The sequence below is a fragment of the Chionomys nivalis genome, chromosome 5, assembly GCF_950005125.1.
Source record: "Chionomys nivalis chromosome 5, mChiNiv1.1, whole genome shotgun sequence".
NCBI classification, from domain to species: Eukaryota; Metazoa; Chordata; class Mammalia; order Rodentia; family Cricetidae; genus Chionomys; species Chionomys nivalis.
In genome coordinates this window covers 101199349-101220535 of record NC_080090.1, presented here as the reverse complement: position 1 = coordinate 101220535, position 21187 = coordinate 101199349, and the positions used below count along the sequence as shown (strand labels likewise).

The following is a 21187-nucleotide window of genomic DNA, read 5'->3' as shown; positions in this document are numbered from 1 at the left end:
TTCTTCCCAGGCACCGGGTCTGTCACTGAATCTCTACCAGGCTTTCTCATCCCAGGAAAGGGCCTCCTGCTTGTTAGTCATGTGTTTGCACAACCCCAGATTGGATGTTCATTTGTCAGTGATGCCTCCCAGCTCAGAATCATTTGTGATTACATGAAGACACCATTGGCCTCTCCCTCCTGGCTCATTAATAAAATGGTTTAAGGAAGTGGGATTCTGCAGCTGCACAGGGATGATGTATGGCTAAGTTTCCACCTGCCATCTCCCGTCTCTGTCAGTTCCTAAACTACACTCTCTCCTCCTCCTGCCAGAGCCCATGGAAACCATCACGTCTCAAGGAGTCTTCCCCTCCCAGCAGCATCTGCTTCCTTCTATCATCCGTTTTCACCAGATATTCCATTTTCCAACTCATGCTTCCACATCTCCGTCTTCTCTACTGTGCTCATGTGTGTGCACATGTGGAGGCCAGAGGGTGATGCTGATGTCTTCCTCAAGTATTCTCCACATTATTTTCTCACGGAGGAATTTTCTCAATTGAGAGACCCTCTCCCAAATGACTCTAGCTTGTATTGAGTTGACAGAAACCTGTGCAGCACAGCCGGTTTTTAAGAGAGGATGCTAGAGAGATAGCTCAGTGGTCAAGGGCACTTGTTGCCCTTGCCGTGACCCAGATTTGGTTCCCAAGACCCACATGGTGATTTACAACCATCTGCAACCCAGTTACAGGGGATCCATCATCGTCTTCTGACCTCTGAGGGCACAAGGTACTCTTGTCACACACACACACACACACACCACTCAAGCACATAGAGCCTTTTTTTAAAGCCAGATGTGGTGGTGTGTACTTGTAATTTCAGCACTAGGGAGTGGACATAGGCTGACCCCTAGAGTGCACTAGCCAGCCGCCCTAGCACGTTTGGTTCACTAAGAGATCTCGTTTGTAAGCCTGATGATCTGAGCTCGATCCCTGGAACCCACATGGTGGAAACAAATGATCTCCTGCAAGTAGTCCTCTGACCTTCACATTCACACACACACACACACACAAACAAATACATAAATATACAATATTTTCAAAAGAAAAAGGTGGGTGTTACCTGAGGAACACACCCGTGGTTGACCTCTGGCCTGCGCACACATGCACACACACAAACATCAGAGGCCCAGTTGCATTTCAGTTTACATAGGAAATACTTATGCTATTTATTTGTTGAATTCCAGTGTGCCAGCTGTCCCTCCTTTGATCTGACAACCCTCATAGAGTTCTCAATGCAATGGGCTTTGATATTTGTTAGGTGATTATGAAGGCTCCACGGTGGAAAGCATTCTGAAACTCTGGTAAGAGCTTCCCCAGCTTCTTTGTAACTGGCTTGGTGTGCAGCCTAAGCACATTGGGAGTAAACATGAATCTTTCATTTCCCCAGTATGTGCCAGGCTCACTCACAACCCGCCTCCCATCTCCTGCTGCGAGGCAGCTCTCTTAATGACATCACAGTTGGATCCATACTTTTGTGATCATTTTTAGCTAATTAAAGCAATCCCATACTACTTTCAAAGGCTCGTTGCTACTCATTTTATAACTTCAGTCTAATTTTTAATTCAAGGTACAGCTCACTCTTGGCATAGGGCAAGTTCATAAGCCTTGGGGGAAGGCAGGCAGAATTGAGTGCTGGATTATTTTTCTGTTGCTATGAGAAAACATCATGACTGAGCAACTTCTGGAAGAAGGATTATGTTTTGACTTGTGGTTCCATATGGATAAGAGACCATTGATGGGAAACTGGAGCAATGGTTCTGTGGTTGAGAGCACTGACTGCTCTTCCAGGGGACTAGAATTCATTTTCTAGCACCTATACAGAAGCTCACAACTGCTTGTAACTCTAGTTCTAGGGGATTCAATAACGTGTTCTGGCTTCAGAGGACACTGCACACGTGGTACACAGGCATACTTGCAGGCAAAACACACCCATGTAAAATAATAAAATAATGTTTATAAAAAGAGTCCTCATGGTGGGAAGACATAACAGCACCCAGCAGGCATCAGGAAGCTAATAACTCACATCTTCAATAGCAAACAGGAAGCAGAAGTAAACCAACTAGAAAGGGCATGAGGCTTTTAATCTCAAAACCCATGCACAGTGGCATGTGTCCCGCAGCAAGCCACTCCTCAACAGCACCGCCCAATGGGGACAAGTGTCCAGCTGTCTGAGCCTAGAACATTTCTATTCAAACCACACGTGCTAAACTCCTCTTGATCATCCCCAATGTTTGTCCCTCTAGGGTTGGGATGGAAGGAAAGGGAACTACCTTTGTGTGAGCTATGGGCAAAGGCCTTTACTGGCCTCATGCTATTTTAGTGAGGAGTTGAACTCTCCTGACAAACACCAAAACTTCCAGATAAACTTCAGCTGTGGATAGTCCTTCAAATTCCATAATAACCTCCCACTTATCCTTCAGACTGACATCCTAGACCCATCCTATCAGTACCCATGGGACCTATGAAGACAAGCAGGATCCAGTTCCCTTGTCGTGCTGGGGCTCAGACAGCAGCTGAGTCCCACCAGCGGCTACCCGATATATCTATGCGCCCATTTCCAGATACACCAGCTTATCCATGTGACATCTGGCCACACATGACTGGGGAAAGATGCTGTGGTGGTTATTCTTCATTGTCACTTGTCGGGAGTTGATGGAGACAAACCCCATCAGTGAGCATCTGAGGGCATTTCCAGGAGGACCAGCTAGAGGGGCATCCTAAACACAGGAGGCAGTGTCCCATGTGCTGGGTCCTAGCAGAGGAAAAAGAAGGCAGTCACCAAGTTCCCAGCTCAATAATCTGCAGTGTCAGTCACTGTCATGAGCTGAGTTCCCAGACAGGATGTGCTGAAGATTTCTGAGCATTATAAAGAAGATGCACCTGTTACAGGGTCAGGGAAAGACAAAGAAGGATACAGACAAAATCATGAAAAGATCCTGTGTCATCCAGAAAACCAGGACTTAGGGAACCAAAGCCAACCACTTTCCTGCTCTTGTATAGGACACAGCTAAGAATAACTTTCTGATTTTTACATATAATATATGTATGTAAACATATTATATATAGCTAAATATATATAATATTAATCAAACAACATGTTTCATTGAAAATAACATATATTTTAAAATCTAACCATGTGTGGTGCTGGACACTCTTAATCTCAGCACTCATAATGAGGAAGCAGGTGAATTCTCTAAGTTGCTTTTTCTACATAGAAAGTTCCAGGCCAGCCAGGAGTACACAATGAGATCTTGTACATGCCCCACCCCCCAAAAAAAATCCAAAACCTTCTTTAGTTTTGAATGTTAACTTCAAAGCTTAAAATAGTTGCTCCCTGGCCTTTTTATAGTAGAAACCCTGAGCAACGGACTAGGATAAATTAGTCAATAACACAAATATAAGGACCTGGGTTTGATTGCCCAGAACCCACATCAGAAATCTGCACACAGTGACGCATGTGTGTAATTCCAGTGCCGGGATGCGGTACAGACAGGAATACCCCTATCTAGCCAGTCTAGAACATTCCAGATTTGGTGAAGCCCTGTCTCAAAAATAAGGTGGAGGGGCCAGCGGGTTACTCAGTGAGGAAAAGCGTTTGCTGAGAAAGCCTGACAACCTGAATTCAAGCCCCAGAATCTATAGTAGAAGAAGAGAATTATTCTCTGACCTCCTCATGTGCCATGGCATACAAGTACCTGCACACACATGCTCTAATAATAATGGTAAATAACATTTTAAATTAAATAATAATAAGATAATGATTGAGGAAGACACCTGACATCAACCTTTGACCTCTACATGTAGGTCCACACACATAAACACATGCACACACACACACACCCCAAACAAAAAACAATGAACTATATATAAATGGTAAAGAGTCTTTGTTTGCCCCAGGTTTGAATGTTAGTAAAACATTTTGGTGGTAATTTTGAAGATGTTGCTATGAATTCATGTTGGCTGCATTAGATAATCAGTTGGAGATGTGTGCTTAATTATTTAGGGTTGAAATGTCACAATGATTGTAATTTACTCTAAATGCTTCAATAAAGCAGATGAGGCAAACACAGAAGAATGCTAATGATTCTTAAGTTGGGGTGATGGATTCCTCCTTGCCAGTCTCATTATCGTATGTGTAAAAATCTGCAATTAAAATTATGAAATTAATGTTCATCTTTAATTTTTCACCTTGCATGGCCAATCCATCATCTAAGCCATGTCTGTCTAATTCTCTGAATTGCTTCCCACCCCCCTTTTTCCATTACGACTGCCACTGTTTCAGCCAAGCCCCCTCCAACAGATCACACAGCCAGAGAGATCAGATTCGTATGATTTTACTTATTTTTAATTGTATTTAACTACATGAGTACAGGTGCCTGCAGAGACCAGAAGGGGGTGTTGGATCCCCTGGAGCTGAAGTTACAGGTGGTTGAGAGCCACCCACGTGCATGCAGGGAACCAAGCTCAGATCCCCCGCAAGAGCATCTAACTGTTGAGCCATCTCTCCACACGCAGAGCAGATCGTTTTCTATGGGAGTGAAACAAACCACAGCAACTTAAGCGAGGAGTCTGTACAGCAGCGACAGAGCAGACCCCAGCCCTCAGAAATGGTGGCGCTAGTCCTGTCCGCTCCGTGGGATCTAAAATCACACATCTCTGGGCGTGTCTGTGAGACAGTTTCTAGACTGGATTAACTGAAACGGGAACCACCACTCTAAATGTAGGCAGCAGCATTCAGTAGGCTGGGGTCCCGGGCTGAGCACCGAAGTTCATCGCTCTCTGCTTCCTGACTGCAGGTACAACATAAGCGGCTGCTCCTGCTCCTGCCACCATGATTCCCCACCGCAACGCACTGTGACCTCAAACTGTGAGCCAGAATAAACCCTTCTTTCCTCAAGCTGCTTCTTTTTTTTACTTAAAAAAAAAAAACGGACTTTTATTAATTTTTAGATGCATTCTTAAAAATCTTGACACACTGAGAAAGTTACAATCCTCAGTTGTGCTGAATCGTAATCCTGGCAGACCGACTTCCATGAACTCACATTTCCGCCGTTTGGTTCCTCAAACTGATTTGCCCCGCTGGTTATTTAGGTACGGAAGCCCAGAACAGAAAAAGCTGATGACACACCACTCAATCAAGTGTCTGCCAGGATCACAATGAGACTTCTGTTCGTATCAACAAGGGACACCAACCTACCACCTCCTTGGGAGAGATTTGAACTGCTTAACATGAGCACATTTTGGTCTGAAACCCATACAGTAGCCAGTATGATAGCCACTCAGGTACCAAGAGACTACCATCTTCCCAGGCATTGGTGCCATCCAGACGGTCTGGAGATATGGGAGGGGTGGGAGAATTATTGGTGGTCCCAAAGGGAATGGAGGCATCCAACACAGCAGGAAGGGGCCATGGAGGTGGTGGCAGTGGTGAGCCACTGAATCTCAGACCTGGCTTTCCCGGTACCAATCTTGATCCTGGCACTGGGAGTGAAGGAGGGAGAAAGGAGTTCCACGAAGCAGTTTGATTCATGTGGTTTACTTCCAGGAGATCCAGAGGAAGCTTGACGTTCATTTTCATCCTCCTGAGCGTCCGCTTCTGTCTTAGTACCTACTTCACAGGCTGGGGAAAGTAGACCGGACAGATCTCTCTCTGCTGACTCCAAATCCAATATAAATCACAACACAGGTTCTTCTCTTAAATCAGCTGAAGCGATGGTAGCTGGGTGAACACAGCGGCCTTCTGACCGAACAGCGGCACGTTTATCCCCACTTTCTACTGTTTTCAAGGGACTTGGGACATTCTTCGCTGGGTTTTTACTCTTCTTAGCAGGTTTTCTTCTAGCTGTGCCTTTTGATTTATCTGGTTTCACAAATGTTACCTTTCCTTAGAGCATTTTGGGGGGGGTTGTTTTTTGAGACAGGGTTTCTCTGTGGCTTTAGAGCCTATCCTGGAACTAGCTCTTGTAGACCAGTCTGGCCTCAAACTCACAGAGATCCACCTGCCTCTGCCTCCTGAGTGCTGGGATTAAAGGCGTGCGCCACCACCGCCCAGCTCCTTAGAGCATTTTTAAAGGAAGCCACATCTTTATGAAAAGCTTCTATCAATGTTGTACCATCCCAAACGTCAGAATCATCACTCCAGCCGGTGCCATGCCACAGCACCCCATATTCCCGCCCGAGACCATCCGCCGCCGCCCATCACTGTGGCCCTTGAGTTCACGGCTATAGGTTTTGGTCAGTCACTCTAGAAACAGTCTATGATACGTGCAATTTTTACATTTTTTACATTGGCTACAGATAATGATGCCCTTTTGCCTTCCTTGAAAGGCTGATGTCAAGAGTCACCCTCAGGTGCCCCCTCCACACATCGCACCATTTTACACAGTGGTGGCCTGGTAATACTTTGCCAGTGGGCTTTCGAGACCAGAGAGGGAGAGACACAACATTCTTATGTGTGAAAAGCAGAAAAAGGTGATGTAATCAATGCACATTGGAAATAACTGAGAAAGGAATCGGGTGACCCTGTTTGTCTTCTAAGTGCTGATAGTAGAGAACGCCCCAATATTTATGTTTGCCGTTCTGCAGTGTTTAACCTTCTTCGTTATTTGATTGCACTTGGAGCTCCCTGAGGAGGCTGGCGAGACTGCAGTCAGAGGACTTCTCCAGAGAGAATTAGCTAAAGAAGAAAGACCTGCCCTGAATGTGGGCGACACCATCCCATGCTGGGGGGGGGGGGCTGGGCACAATGAAAGGAGGGAAAGGGGGCGCTCTCGGGGTGCCTGCTCCCCCCTCTTCTGTTGTCTGATCAGCTGTGACCTTGACCCCAAACAGACAATGCCTCCATCATGCTGTTCCTGTTGAGTGTTTGCTCTCAGCGATACACGAAGTAACAATAGAGACCTGGAGGCTGGGGAGATGGCTCAGTCAGTAAAGTGCTTGCCTGGTTTAGAACCCTAGGATCCAAATAAAAGCCAGACCTGTATTCCCAGACCTGGAGAAACAGATGGGGAGCTCCCAGGGGCTCATTGGCCTGGAAGCCTATCTGAATGCCCGAGTTCCAGGACAGTGAGAGACCTGGGAAACAGCACCCAGGGTGGAACTGTGGCCTCCACACGCATGGGCATGCACACGCTCACACACTCACACACTCACATAATGACTAGCATGAGCGGTATTTCTACCACAGAGTTACAGTTGATGTAATAACCAATAACCTCAGAGAATCCCTAATATTAAAAATAACTATGGAGGGCATGGCTTGAGTGTTTATTACCTTTTTATACATACTTCGTATGTATAATTGAAGTTTATATCTATGCATTTTTATTCATATATATGACATATATAAGACACACATACATATTTGTATGTATGTGTATGTTAGTTAGGGTTTTTATTGCTGTAAAGAGACACCATGACCATGCAACTTTTATAAGAAAAAAATTGGGGGAGCTCACTTACAGTTTTAGAGGTTCAGTCCATTATCATCATGGCAGGGAGAATTGCAGCATGCAGGCAGACGTGGTGCTGGAGGAGTAACTGAGAGTCCCACACCTTGCAGACAACAGGGAGACCTGTCACACTGAGAAAAGAAACCTCAAAGCCCTGCCCACAGTGATGACTGTCCTCCAACAGGGCCACTCCTTCTAATAGTGACACTCCTTTGGGGGACCATTTTCTCTCAAACCACCATATGGGACATATACACATACACACATACACACACACACGGAATTCAGCGCCTTGGACATACCTAGCTCTTTTTCTCGTTGAGTCAGTCGTCTCGTTATTCCTCATCACTGTGGCAATGAAAGTAGCGTAAGGAAGGTAGGGTTTGTTCTGGCTCACAGTTTGAAGATCCATCCCATCATGGCGGAAGGCAAGGCAGTGGGAGTACAGGGCGGCTGGTAAATTCCATCCACAATTAGGGAGCAGAATCAGGACGCCCAGGGATTGTGCTACCCAGATTCAGGATGGGTTTATTATACACCTCAATTAACCCAAGTTAGAAATTCCTTCACAGGTGTGCCAAGATGTTTGTCCCAAAGTGAATCTAGGTCATGTTACATTGATGATTATATTAAGCATCACACAGTGTCTCACCATGGGGCCATCCCAAAGTAGTCTAGAGGTCTCACCTGGCTATGCCACTTAACTTTTGATTATGGTCAAGCATAACTCAAACTGTCTATGTAGACGAGGCTGGCCTAGAACTTGAGGAGATCAGCCTGCCTCTGCTTCCCAATTGCTGAGATTAAAGACATACACCACCATGCCCAGTGCTGAACTCTTACTACTGAGCACTCATGGGCGAGCCTGAGCCTGCTCCAGCGTGTTAATGGAATTTCTGAGAACGCTGAAGACACAAATTCATGGAGCGGGCCTGAACTTGAAGGTCTCCAGTCTGAGCCAGCTGAAGAGCAGCAATAGCATGGGCCGCTCTCGCCCTGAGTCATTCTCAGGGCATTGCCTAAGGTCCCCCAGGTCTACTGTCTGCAGCGGAGCAGTCCAAATACCTCCCGTGAAAGCTGCTGGGCTCAGCTAGATGGGTTCGCAGAAGCAGCGTGATGGTGAAGAGCGTCTCCTACTCCTGCAGAGGACCTGAGTTCAGTTCCTAACACCTGTGTCATGTGACTCACTACCGCTGTAACTCCAGCTCCAGGGGACTCTGACACCTCTGGCCTCCACACGCACCTAGCACACATGTACACACACACATACACACATATATACATACATACATATATACATAATTAGTAAAAATGTTTTAATTAAAATGTAAAACTTTAAAGAAAAACGAATGTGCTCATGTGCTCTGCAAAACCACACACACACAAAAAAAAACATTTTTAAAGCCTTTTTTGTCTGAAAAATAGGAGAGTAAATAGACCAATCAAAATCTAGGAATTATGAAGAAATTGTTCCGTTGATAGGGTGTTTGCCACATATGCATGAGGGCCTGACCTCAAGCTCCAAAACTTACATACAAATGGAGGCATGGCAGTGCACGCTTGTGGTCTCCACACTGGAGAAACAAGCGCAGCCCTGGGGCTTGCTGAGCAGCCAGTGTAAGGAAAATGGTTAGTTCAGAGTAAAAGTAAGACCTTGTCTCAAAAAAGAAAAGAAAAGCAAAAGTAGACACTTAAGGAATGACATCTGAGGCTGTCCTCTGGCTTCCACACACATGAACATGCACCCACATACACATACATGAACACACACACATTTAAAAGGCTAGGAACCATATAACCACTGTGGGTGGTGTTACCCCTGGGCAGATGGTCCTGAGGTGTGTAAGAAAGCAAGCAGAGTGAGCCATAGGGGCAAGCCAGAAAGCAGTGTTTTTCCATGGTCTCTACCTCAGTTTCTGCCCCGGGTTCCTGCCTTGATTTCCTGCCCTGCCTCCCCTCATTGAAGGACTATAAACTATGAGCTGAAATGTTCCTGTACCTTTCGAAGATGCTTCTAGCCATGACGTTTCTCAAGTAATAGAAAAGCAAAGTAGTGGGGCCTCAGTTTGGGGCTTATTGATCTGCTCACTCATGGGCATCTGTCCAGCCTAGCTCTGTGTGTGGCTGTTATGAAAAATGCAGTAATGATTATGGGCATGCAAGCATCTCTGTATTCTGCCAACACATTCCTTCAGGTATCTCCCCAGGAGTGGTAGAGATGGGTCATATGGTAATCCAAACAGAAATAGCTGCTTAGTTTGGGTGCTTTGTCACAGTAATGAGAATGATTTGACAGCTCCAGGAACATAGTTTCCACACAGCAATCAACTCCTGAAGATGTGAGCTGCAGGGAAACTGGGAAGGCAACTCCCATCACAGGAAAAAAAAAAAAACAAAAACAGAGAGAACCCCACCTCTTCCTGACATCCAGATAGAGACTCACAGCTTCCTAACATCCAGAGAGAGACCCACACTTCCCTGGCATCCAGAGAGAGACCCACACTTCCCTGGCATCCAGAGAAAACCCACAGCTTCCTGACATCCAGAGAGAGCCCCACAGTTTCCTGACATCCACAGAGAGACTCTTCCTGTCATCAGCCCCAATGTCAAACTCATGCGAATTCATACAAATCTCAGAAACTTGCTCCAGGTTTGCGTTAGAAACAGTAGAGTGGAGTAAAACTCACTCCAGTTCTCCCAGGAAGCATCACAGCTATCCAGGGCCAGGGTAGGGGGGGTGATAGACTCTAAAACGTAGCCATCTCTGCTTAGCAAGATTCATCCCTCATTAAACAAAACGACATTTAGGGCTGAACATTCTTCAGAGGGAACGTGGCCTTGCACCTGTTTGGCATAAAGAAATGAGTCGTTCTTTTTTAGAAAAGGCCACCAGGCACCATTCACTAAGAGAGAAATAAATAAAGCGAGGAGAGAGGGGGTAAAGAATCTCTCAGAGATGCATGCAGATACTTGAGTCCAAGTGATTCCAGATCCTCTCAAGCTGACACCTGATAGTAACCATCGTAGAGGGCTCCCTGTACAGCCCATGCCACTAAGAGGAGACTGCAGAATAAAGCAAAGTGCCCAACAGTAATAGCCCAGATGTCAGGGCACAGCGAAGGTGGGTGCTGGTACCATCCTGCACATTTCCTTAGCATGAACCTCCATGAACTCAGAGTCTTCTGCTCTACTAGGTATTCCCCTGGGCTTCTGGGTCTGCTGTTAGTAAGAATCCTCCTAACTAGGGCTGGAGAGGTAGCTCAGTGATCAAGAGCATTGACTATTGTTCCGAAGTTCTTGGGTTCAACTCCCAGCACCCACATAGTAGCTCACAACTGTCTATAACTCTAGGATCCAACACCTCACAAAAACGTATGTCTTGCAGGCAAGACACCAATACACTAAAAATAGTTTATTTTTAAAAATTCCTGCACAAGACTAGGTCTGTTGTCAACAGCCAATCATGGATCAAGAAGGGGCTCATAGGGCCCTACCCATTCCTGAACTATTGACAACTAATGGATTCTGGGATAAGGAATCATTGCCTTCAGTGTCCTAAACAATGAGTCCATCTGACTCTGATGATAGTGCCAAACCTGTGGTCATCCTGGTCCAAACCTGTGTGTCAAAAAATAAATATAAATGAAAAAGCATGATGTGGGAGAGGGAGGGAGGGAGGGAGGGAGGGAGGGAGGGAGGGAGGGAGGGAGGGAGGGAGGGAGGGAGGGAGGGAGGGAGGGAGGGAATGACATGAGTAGAGGAAGATGGGGCGGGACAGAAGGAAGCAGACTGCACTCTACACATCTATGACGTCATCAGAGGACAAATGTAATAAAGTGGAAGACTTTTTTAAAGGAATAGGAATGTGCAGGAAAGCTAAGAAAAGAAAGAATAGCCCAAGATGAGAACCTGCTCTGTCTGTGTTACCACTACTCAGGAAAAACGGGGCCTGCATGTAAGAGCACCCAAGAACACTGCTGAACCTACAATAAACAAATGGGCGGGGGGGGGGCAGAGGCAGGCGGGTCTTCCAGGCTAGCCAGGGATATATAGTGAAATCTTGTCTCAAAGAAGGACAGGAGGAAGAGAGGGAGGCCTGGAGAGATGCTGAGTGACTAAAGGCACTTGCTGCTCTTTTAGAGGATCTGAATCAGCTCCCACACACACATGGGGCAGCCCACAAGGACCCGTAACTCCAGCTCTAGGGGATCCAATGGACTATTCTGAACCCCCATGCACATGGTCGTGTGCTCTCTCTCTCTCTCTCTCTCTCTCTCTCTCTCTCTCTCTCTCTCTCTCTCTCACACACACACACACACACACACACACACACACAAATAAAACAAAATGAAATAATTTTAAAAGAACAGACACCAAGAAATGCTAGATAACTACATAAGCACCCCTTTCAGTCACAATGGAGTCCTACAGAAGTCCATGGTACCTCCCAGAAGCCGGAAAGCTCTTATTAGCTTTTACTGTGACAACTTGGTCAGAAGACTGGAGAATTTGTAAGCACTGTGAAACCTGGGGCTCAATGCTCACACAGGGAACTCTGACAAAGAAAGTATGAACTTGGAAAGGGAAATCTCTCACCAACCAAGCTGATAATAAAAAAGAAAGAAAACTTAGCTTTCACTTTAGAGGGAAAGTAAATAACTCTATTGATAGATAAACAGACACTTCCCTGGGAATTCATAACCACAAACCTGCCTTCACACAGATTTTGGGCTCAAGTTTATATAATCCAAGTTGATCTGGGAAACCCCAAGGTAAAAAGAAACAACACACAACTTGGTTCTCCACTAATGATGTCCCAAGGGACTTGACCAAAGCCAACACTCCAGAGCTGGCTACATTCTAGGAAGACATAATATTAACAAACGTATCTGTCCTTTCCAAACAGATTCACAGAGTCAACAAATCCGATCAAAAGCCTAGCAAGCGTTTTCCTGGAAACCAATGCCTGACAACCTGAGGTCACTGCCTCCATCCCACAAGGTTACAAGAGACAAATGACTCCCCAGAACTGTCCTCTGACCTCCACAGACGCACATGTATGAACATAAATAAACACAAATAAATAAATAGAATTTTAAAGATAAATGCAAGAAGTGGCTGGAGAGATGGCTCAGTGGTTAAAAGCACTTGATTCCCTTGCAGAGGACCCAGGTTCAGTTCCCAGCATCCACGTGATGCCTCACAACCATGTACAACTTTAGTTTCGAGGGAACCAACATCTCCTTTGGACCAGGCATGCATATGGTATACATATATACATGTAGGCAAAAGATTCATATACCTACAATAGAATAAATAAATCTATAAATAAAAAGATTTTAATGTAAAAACAAGAGAGCCAAAAAAAAAAAAGCCCAAAAAGCAAAATTATAAGGTAGCCAAATAGAAGTACCCACGTAAAGAAAGACGACTGTACTCCTTTGCTTCAAGGATGGCCAAGGGACAACTAAGGGGCCCGGCAGTGCACAGAGGCCTAGGCTGACAGTACAGAAAGAGCACAGCCCACTGGCAACTGTGACCCTGCCTCCCTGGCCAAGGAGATTTACCTCCTTGTTCCAGGGAAAAGATTAGACTGGAGACACCTAGAAGGTTTGATTACCGCAAACCCAGGCATTCCTGCTTCCTACAGCCTTGGGTTCACACAACAGTTCCGTTTCTGAGAAGGAAGTTCCACCGTCACTCATCCAGTCCCTAGACACCAGGCTGCTAGAGCACAGTGATGTCCCGAGAAAGAAGCTGCTGCTGGAAAAAGCGCTGCCTTAAAGGACAGAAGCCCTGCATTCCCTGACCCTAGCCACAGACACCCACAATACTATCAAAGTCCCAGCTAGGGGCTAGAGAGACGGCCCAGTCTGTACAGTGCTAACCATGCTAGCGTGAGGACCTGAGTTCAGATCCCAACACCCACAAAAGCCAGGAGTGTTGGCATGTACCTGTAACCCCAACACTGAAGGGAATCCTGGGAACTCACTGACCAGGCAGTCTAACCTACCACAGTGCAAGTTCACATCGAGGCTCCTCCAGGAATTTGACTACCGTCTGACCCATCTACACCATCCTTGGGTAAACATTTGTGCTGAATAGCTTTGTCTTGATGCAAACCAGAGGCATCTGGGAAGAGGGAACCTCAACTGCGGTTACCACAATCAGACTGGCCCATGGGGAGTTCTTGTGATTCATGATTGCTGTGGGAGGGCCCAGCCCACTGTGGGTGGTGCCATCCTTGGGCAGGTGGTCCTGGGGTGTACAGGAAAGGTAGCTGACCCAGCCAGGGGAAGCAAGCCAGTAAGTAACATTCTTCTATGATCTCTGTTTTCATTCCTGCCTCTTGGTCCTGACTTCAGTTCCTGCCCTGGCCTCCCTTGTGATGGGCTATAAAGTATAAACTGAACCATCTCCTCCCCAAGCTGGCTTTGGTAAGGGTTTTAGCATGGCAACAGAAACCTAACTAGAACAATACCCAAAGGAATCCAAATAGGTAAACTTACATACCATGTTTACAGCTGCCCTGAACGAATGGGCAGATAAAGAAAACGTGGAAAATACACACAATGGATTTTTATCCTACATGAAATAATTAAATTAAATTAAATTAAATAATTAAATTAAATATGCCAGAAAGTGGATGAGACTGGAGATCATGTAAGTCAGACTCTGAAAAATAACTACAGCATGTTTTCTCTTGGATGGGGAATATGGATTGAAACACAGAGTGTATGAAAAAAAGGAAGGGAAGCTTCCATTGCAGCGGGAGGAAGGAGCTCAAAGGGGATGAAGGGGACAAAAGATAGTAATGGGGGAGAAAGCAGAAAACATCACAGGTTATCTCCCACTGACAGAATATAGATTTAATTAGGAGTCAGAGGGTAGCAAGTGAGGTATCTCAGCAGGTAAATCTGCTCGCTGCCAAGCCCGACAACCTGAGTTCAACCCCACCCCTGTAAGTTGTCCTCCCCTCTCCACACATGTACTGAGTGCTCGCCCAGAGGGGACTGTCTGAGGGCATAAAGAGACCAGTGATCTGGGGGGAGGGCAGGAGGAAGGGTGGTGTGGATGTGTGTGGGGAGTGTCATGGCAAAGCCGTTTGGGGTACAGTAAATAGCAGTGTAAAGAAGGGGCTGTCAAGACGGCTCGGAGAGTAAAGAGCAGGTCATCAAGTCTAATGACCTCAGCTCAATCCCAGTGAGCTACATGAAGAAAGGAAAGAACTAAGTCCTGTAAACCCTCCTCTAGCTGCCACACCCTTGTGAAGGCACGCACGTGCACAAAGACACAGACACACACGCAAATAAATAAAGTAGCAGACCCTTAATAGATTTCAAATAAACAATATTACAATTCAGTGAACTAAAAAAATAACAAACCAAAATTAAAATCAGTAAGTAAAATAATAAAAATGAAAGCAGAAATAAACTAGAAACAAAAGATCAATGAAACAAATAGCTGGGTTTTTGTATTTAATAATAAACATAATTGAAAATCTTTACCCTAGCTAACCTGGTGGGGGGAGGGGACAAAGAAAGAGAGAGCACAGAAATACAAATACAAGAGTTCACTAAGGGGCTGGAGAGATGGCTCAGTGGTTAAGAGCATTGCCTGCTCTTCCAAAGGTCCTGAGTTCAATTCCCAGCAACCACATGGTGGCTCACAACCATCTGTAAAGAGGTCTGGCGCCCTCTTCTGGCCTTCAGTCATACAGACAGAATATTGTATACATAATAAATAAATATTTTTTAAAAAAAAAGAGTTCACTAAGGACAACTGTGGACAAATATACAGCAGGAAATTGGAAAACCTAAGAAACATGTGTGGTTGGCCAAACTGAACCAAGGAAACAGGAAGCACTGAAGAACAGTGAGCAGCCAGACCTCCTCAGTAATGAAGCCTCCCAGCCAAGAGCAGTCCAGGGCCGGACAGCTTCACTGCAGAGTTCTACAAGACATTTGCAGAAGACACAAGGTCAATCCTTCTCCTACTATTCCAAAAATCTGAGAAGTGGGGAACTGCCAAAACTGCCTGACCAGGCTGGTGTTACTATGATCACAAAGACAGAGGGCAACGTAACAAAAACTGAACGGAGGGCCTGGAGAGTTGGCTCAGCAGTTAAGAGCACTTGCTGCTGTTGCACAGGACCTGAGTTTGGTTCCAGCACCCATGCTGGGCAGCTCATAATCACCTATAACTCTAGTGCCAAAGATCAACCACCCTCTTCTGGATTTCATGTGCATCTGCACACTTGTATGCACACACATGTGCGCATGCACACACACATACACACACATAAAATCTTTAAAAAGGAAAATGATCAACAAATACCCCTAACAAAATATTCTCAAACCAGGTGGTCACCTTTAATCCTAACACTTGGGAGGCAGAGGTAGGCAATGGAGCAAGTTCCAGGACAGCCAGAGCTATACAGAGAAACCCTGTGTCAACACAAACAAACAAATAAAACCAAAAATTTTCAACAAAATATTAACAAACTAAAACCAAGCATAGTGGTGCACACTTTTAATCTCAGCACTCAGGAGGCAGAGGCAGTTGAATCTCTGTGAGTTCAAGGACAGCCAGAGCTATATACTAATACTCTGTCTTGGGGGAAGAAAGGAAAAATGTGTGTGTGTGCATATACATACATATATGTAATCTAACAGCACACTAGAAAGACTATATACCCTGGTCAAGTGATTTATCCTAGGTATTTAAGGATGGTTCAATGCACACAAAACAACAAAAGCAATATGTGAGATAGCACACACCAATAGGCTATCTTGTAGAAAAATCATCTGGTAAAACTCAACACTCTTCCATGAAAATACAACACAACAAATCAGGTATTGGAGGAGTATAAGAAAGGATCCATATGACAAAACACTGCCAACAAGAGACAGGAAAGCTGATTAAACATCTCCACTGAGATCCTGAGCAAACACAAAGATATCCACTTCTGCCACTCCTGTTCCACAAACACTGGACATCTTATACAGAATATGTAGGCATAAGGGCCATTCAAACTCCAAAGGAAACCAAGGTCTGGAGAGATGACTCGGAGTGCAGCAGTCTTGCCATGAGTACATGAGCCCTGAGTTTGAATCTCCAGAACCCACGTGTTGTCTTGGGTTTCTGTCCTGCCCGGTTCCCACAGCCGTTAAGTTCCAAAGAAATCACACAGAGGTCTACATTAGTTGTAAACTGATCGGCCCATTATCTCAGGCTTCTTATTAACTCTTACAACTTATATCAGCCCATTATTCTTGTCTATGTTATCCACGTGGCTCAATGCCTTTTTCGGCAAGGCAGTCACATCTTGCTTCTTCTGTGGCTGGGTCAAGACTGCAGAGGAATGGGCTTTCCTCTTCCCAGAATTCTCCTGTTCTCATTGACCCGCCTATACTTCCTGCCTGGCTACTGGCCAATCAGCATTTATTTAAAATATAATTGACAGAATACAGACCATTGTCCCACTCCACCCACGTAAAGCAGACAAGGTAGCATGCATCTGTGTCCTAATTTGGTTCTCTGCTGCTGCGATAAGACACTGATAAAAACAACTGAGGGAGGAAAGGTCTCCTGGCTAGCTGGTGTCAACTTGACACAGTCTGATAGGAGGGAGCCTTGATTGAGAAAATGCCTCTTTAAGAGATGGCTGTAGGCAGAGAAACCCTGTCTCGAAAATCAAAAAGAGAGAGAGAGAGAGAGAGAGAGAGAGAGATGGCTGTAGGCAAGCTTGTTGGATTTTCTTAATTAGTGACCAATGGGGGAGGACCTAACCCACTATGGGTGGTGCCACCATTTGGCTGGTGGTCTTGGGTTCTATGAGAAAGCAGACTGAGCAAGCCAATAAACAGCACCCCTCCACGGCCTCTGCATCAGCTCCTGTCTCCAGGTTCCTGCCCTGCTTGAGTTCCTGCCCTGATTGCTGTCAAGGATGAACAGTGAAGCTGAAGTGTAAGCAAAATAAATACTTTCCTACCCAAGCTACCTTTGGCCATGTTATTTCACTGCAGCAATAGCAACCCTAACTGAGGCAGAGGATTTATTTGGCTAACAGGTTATAGTCCATCAGCAGGAAAGTCAAGGCAGGAACTGAGGCAGAAACCACAGAGGAGTGCTGCTTCCGGGCTTGCTCCCCCTGGCTCGCTAAGCTACCTTTCTTACACAGCCCAGGATCACCCCCCACTCACAGATGGTACCACCCACAGAGGACTAGGCCCTTTTGCGTCGATCAGTCATTAAGAAAATGCCTCCACAGGCATAACCACAGCCAATCTGATAGAGGAAATTCCTCAGCTGAGACTCCCTCTTGCCAGGTATGTCTAGGTTTGCTTCAAGTCGACAAAAACCATCTGTAACTCAAGCACTCTTATGAGGAGATGGGAGACAGAGACAAGAGAATCCCCAGAAGTCTGTGGGCTAACTAGCCTGGTGTACACACTGGGGAGCAATGAGGCCTGTCTCAAACAAGACGGAGGGTGAGGTTGTCATGTTATCTCAGTGCATATGCTGTGGCCTGTGCACACCTGTACTCACACACCATGTGATGCGCATGCATGTTCGTGTGCACGCACACACACACACACACACACAAGAATGTAAGTACTAAATAAATACAAGCGGGCTGACAGTGCAACAGATAAATGTGCAGCAGGTCCAAGGAAAGACCCTGTCCAAAAATAAATAAATCAAAATAAATGGAGTGCAATAGATATAGATGTAGGTATAGGCAAATACAACATACATATACCAAATCACACTCACACACACATACACACACACTCACACACACACTCACACATACATGTGCTAAAGATACAGCTCAATTGAAAGCACTTTTCTAGCATGCTCACTGCCCCAGTCCCAAACACAAAAAGAGAAAGAGAAAGGGATGGAGGAAGGGGAGTATGGGGGGAAGGAGGGAGGGAGAGAAGGGGGGAGAGAGAGAGAGATCCCCAGTTGTCTCTCTCCTGGCCTCTGGAGTACCCTAACCCATCATCATCCAGGGTGTCATCACTACCTTGGGGGATGCCCCAGATCCATCATGGTTTGGCCCTCTAGAGAGACACCAAGTCAGTGTATGGAGCCACGCTGCTCTTTGATGGCAGAGTTCAATGATGGCCAACTCTTTCTCTTGTACAATAATTTTCCCACTGATGGCGAGAATGGGCCAGCATGTGGCTCTCTCCTTCCCTTACAGTTACTTAAAATTCAGTGTACAAGACAATGGGACCAAAGGCAATTTCTAAATTCTCCTTGATTAGAAGTTGGATCACCTCTCTAGTTGTAGCCAAAAATATGTATTTTAACTACATCTGGGTTTTGATGGAAGGAAGTTACAATTTGGTTATGGACTCATGCTGATAAACTCAACTGACATCAGAGGGAAGAGCAGGGATGCCTGCCCCAGAGCCAATGTGAACACTGAGTACCTAAAGGCTGCTGATAAATACTCAACAAGCAAGGCCAGGAAGATGGTTCAGTCAGGAAAGTGCTTGCCAAGCGAGCTGCGGGGCCTGGGTTCCATTTCCCAGAACCACGTAAAGAAGCCATACACTGCTCACAAAACTGTGATTCCAGCTTTAAGAAACAGGCTCACCTGCTAACCAGAAGAGCCAATCAGCAAGCTCCAGGCTCAGGAACAGACCTTGCCTCAAAAAACAAGGTGGAGGGCTAGTAAGATGGCTCAGTGGAGTGTTTGCCGCCAAGTCTGACAACCTGAGTTCAATCCCCAGAAACCACATGATAGAAGGAGAGAGCCAAATCCCACAAGGTGTCCTGACCTCCCAGTGTGTGCCACGGTATGCCCCATACACACAATGAATAAATAAATGTTTAAATGTTTACAATTAATAGATAGGGTAGACACATGCAGACACACACATACACACAAAAGTTGTCATTATGACACTGCTGTCTATTTCCTATCAAAGGGAGAGTTTGTTTTTCAGCTTGGGCATCTGTCACTTTGTCCTGCTGGAGATTAGTGTAATCTCAGCTTCAAACCATGTTGAACAAGGATCATATCTAGGGACAGAGATCACAGAGGAGAGTAAAGATATAGAACCCCAGAGCTCTGGGAAAAAGAGCCAGTGCCAGGCATGGTGGCATAGAGCTTTGATCCCAGAACTCAGGAGGCAGAGGTGGATGGATCTCTGTGAGTTTCAGGCCAGTCATGGCTACACGGTGAGATGATGTCACACACACACACACACACACACACATCGGTCCCAGATTAATAAGGGACCTACCTCGGCAAACCTCTCTGGGACTCATAGCTGGCTGTAGCTTTCTCTCTACCCAGATCCCACTGCTCCTGTCAGGGAAGAGTCATTCGAGGATGCCCGTTCTTGAATGGATCACAGGTTAATCTCAGCTTAGCCCCTGGTACTGTGGCCGGGAAAGGCAGGGTTCAGTCTGTTCTCCAAGCCTTAGTTCTACGAGGACAGAATGCAACTCATACTGATATTATCTCAGGGAGGGCTGTTGCTGTTGCTCAGCTGGCAGGAAGTTTACTGGGTGTGCATTAAATTCAGTCCCAAGTACTACATAAAGCTGGGCATGGTGGTGCATATCTATAATCCAGAGATGAGGGAAAGGAAAATAGGAGTTCAAGATCATCCTCAGCCATGCAGCAAGTTTGAGGCCATCCTGAGATACACGAAACTTCTGTCTCAGAATGTGTGTGCGTGCGTGTGTGTGTGTGTGTGTGTATAATTTTTAATAGAAGACCCAGTGTATTTCACAAGCATCTAACACAATGCCTGTCCAGGAGCAGGAATTATTAGTTCAATTATCATCATTGCTGCTGCTGCCACCAAGTATGAGCAGTTTACCAGCACATCTGAAAGAACCAGACCTCAACAGCAATGAGCAAAGACGGCACTTAAAGAAGGACTTGAGCAGTCCGGCCACTCTCCCAGAAGGATGCTTTCTGCAAATTACAAACGGGGTCCCACAAGACATGCTTCCACTTGCCAAAAGACTGTCACATGACTCCCGGACCTACTAATGAGGGGACTTCCAGAGCAGCCCCGAGGCGTGCAGAGTACAGCACACATGCAGGCTATGAGGAACCGCGGGAAACGAGTTCACCATCAAGATGAAGACTCACAGCCTCCCATGGGAGCTCAGCTGCAGCCCAGAGCCCACGCAGAGGAAAGCCACATGGCCATCCACCAGGCTGGAAAGAGAGAGCAGAGAGAGCAGAGTGTTGAGATTGAGCCCCTCTCCAAAAGTCAATTCACCTCTTTCAAGAAGATTCTGTCTTTTTCCATTTGGCTATATAACATTAGAAGGGAAGAAAACTGGCAATACAGGCCAATCACTCCAAATAGTGAGAATTTCCCCACCAAATGTTTGCTGTTTCTCTCCTTAGAAAAACAGCAGCAGAGGACTGGGTGTGTGTCTCAGCCGGTAGAGGATTAGCCTCATATGTACCAGGCTCTGGGCTCTATCCCCAGTATGGAACAGGCATACACACGGTAGGTAATCCCAGCCTGTAGGGAATGTGGAGGGAAGGGGGAAGTTCAAAGTCATCCTTGGCTACGCAGACAGTTGAGAACAGCCTGGATGGGAGATCTTGTAAAGAGATAGTCAGTCAATCCAGATAAATTAAAACCAAAAAAAAAAATTAAGCAATTATTTTTCCTCATAATTCAGATCAGCTGTAACAAGAAGACCT

The 21187-nt window shown here is 45.8% G+C and overlaps 1 pseudogene; it reads right to left on the bottom strand.

Moving 5' to 3' along the window:
- Positions 1–1291: 1291 nt before the first annotated feature.
- Positions 1292–21187, bottom strand: part of LOC130874186 (survival motor neuron protein-like) — a 44032-nt pseudogene continuing 24136 nt past the window's right edge.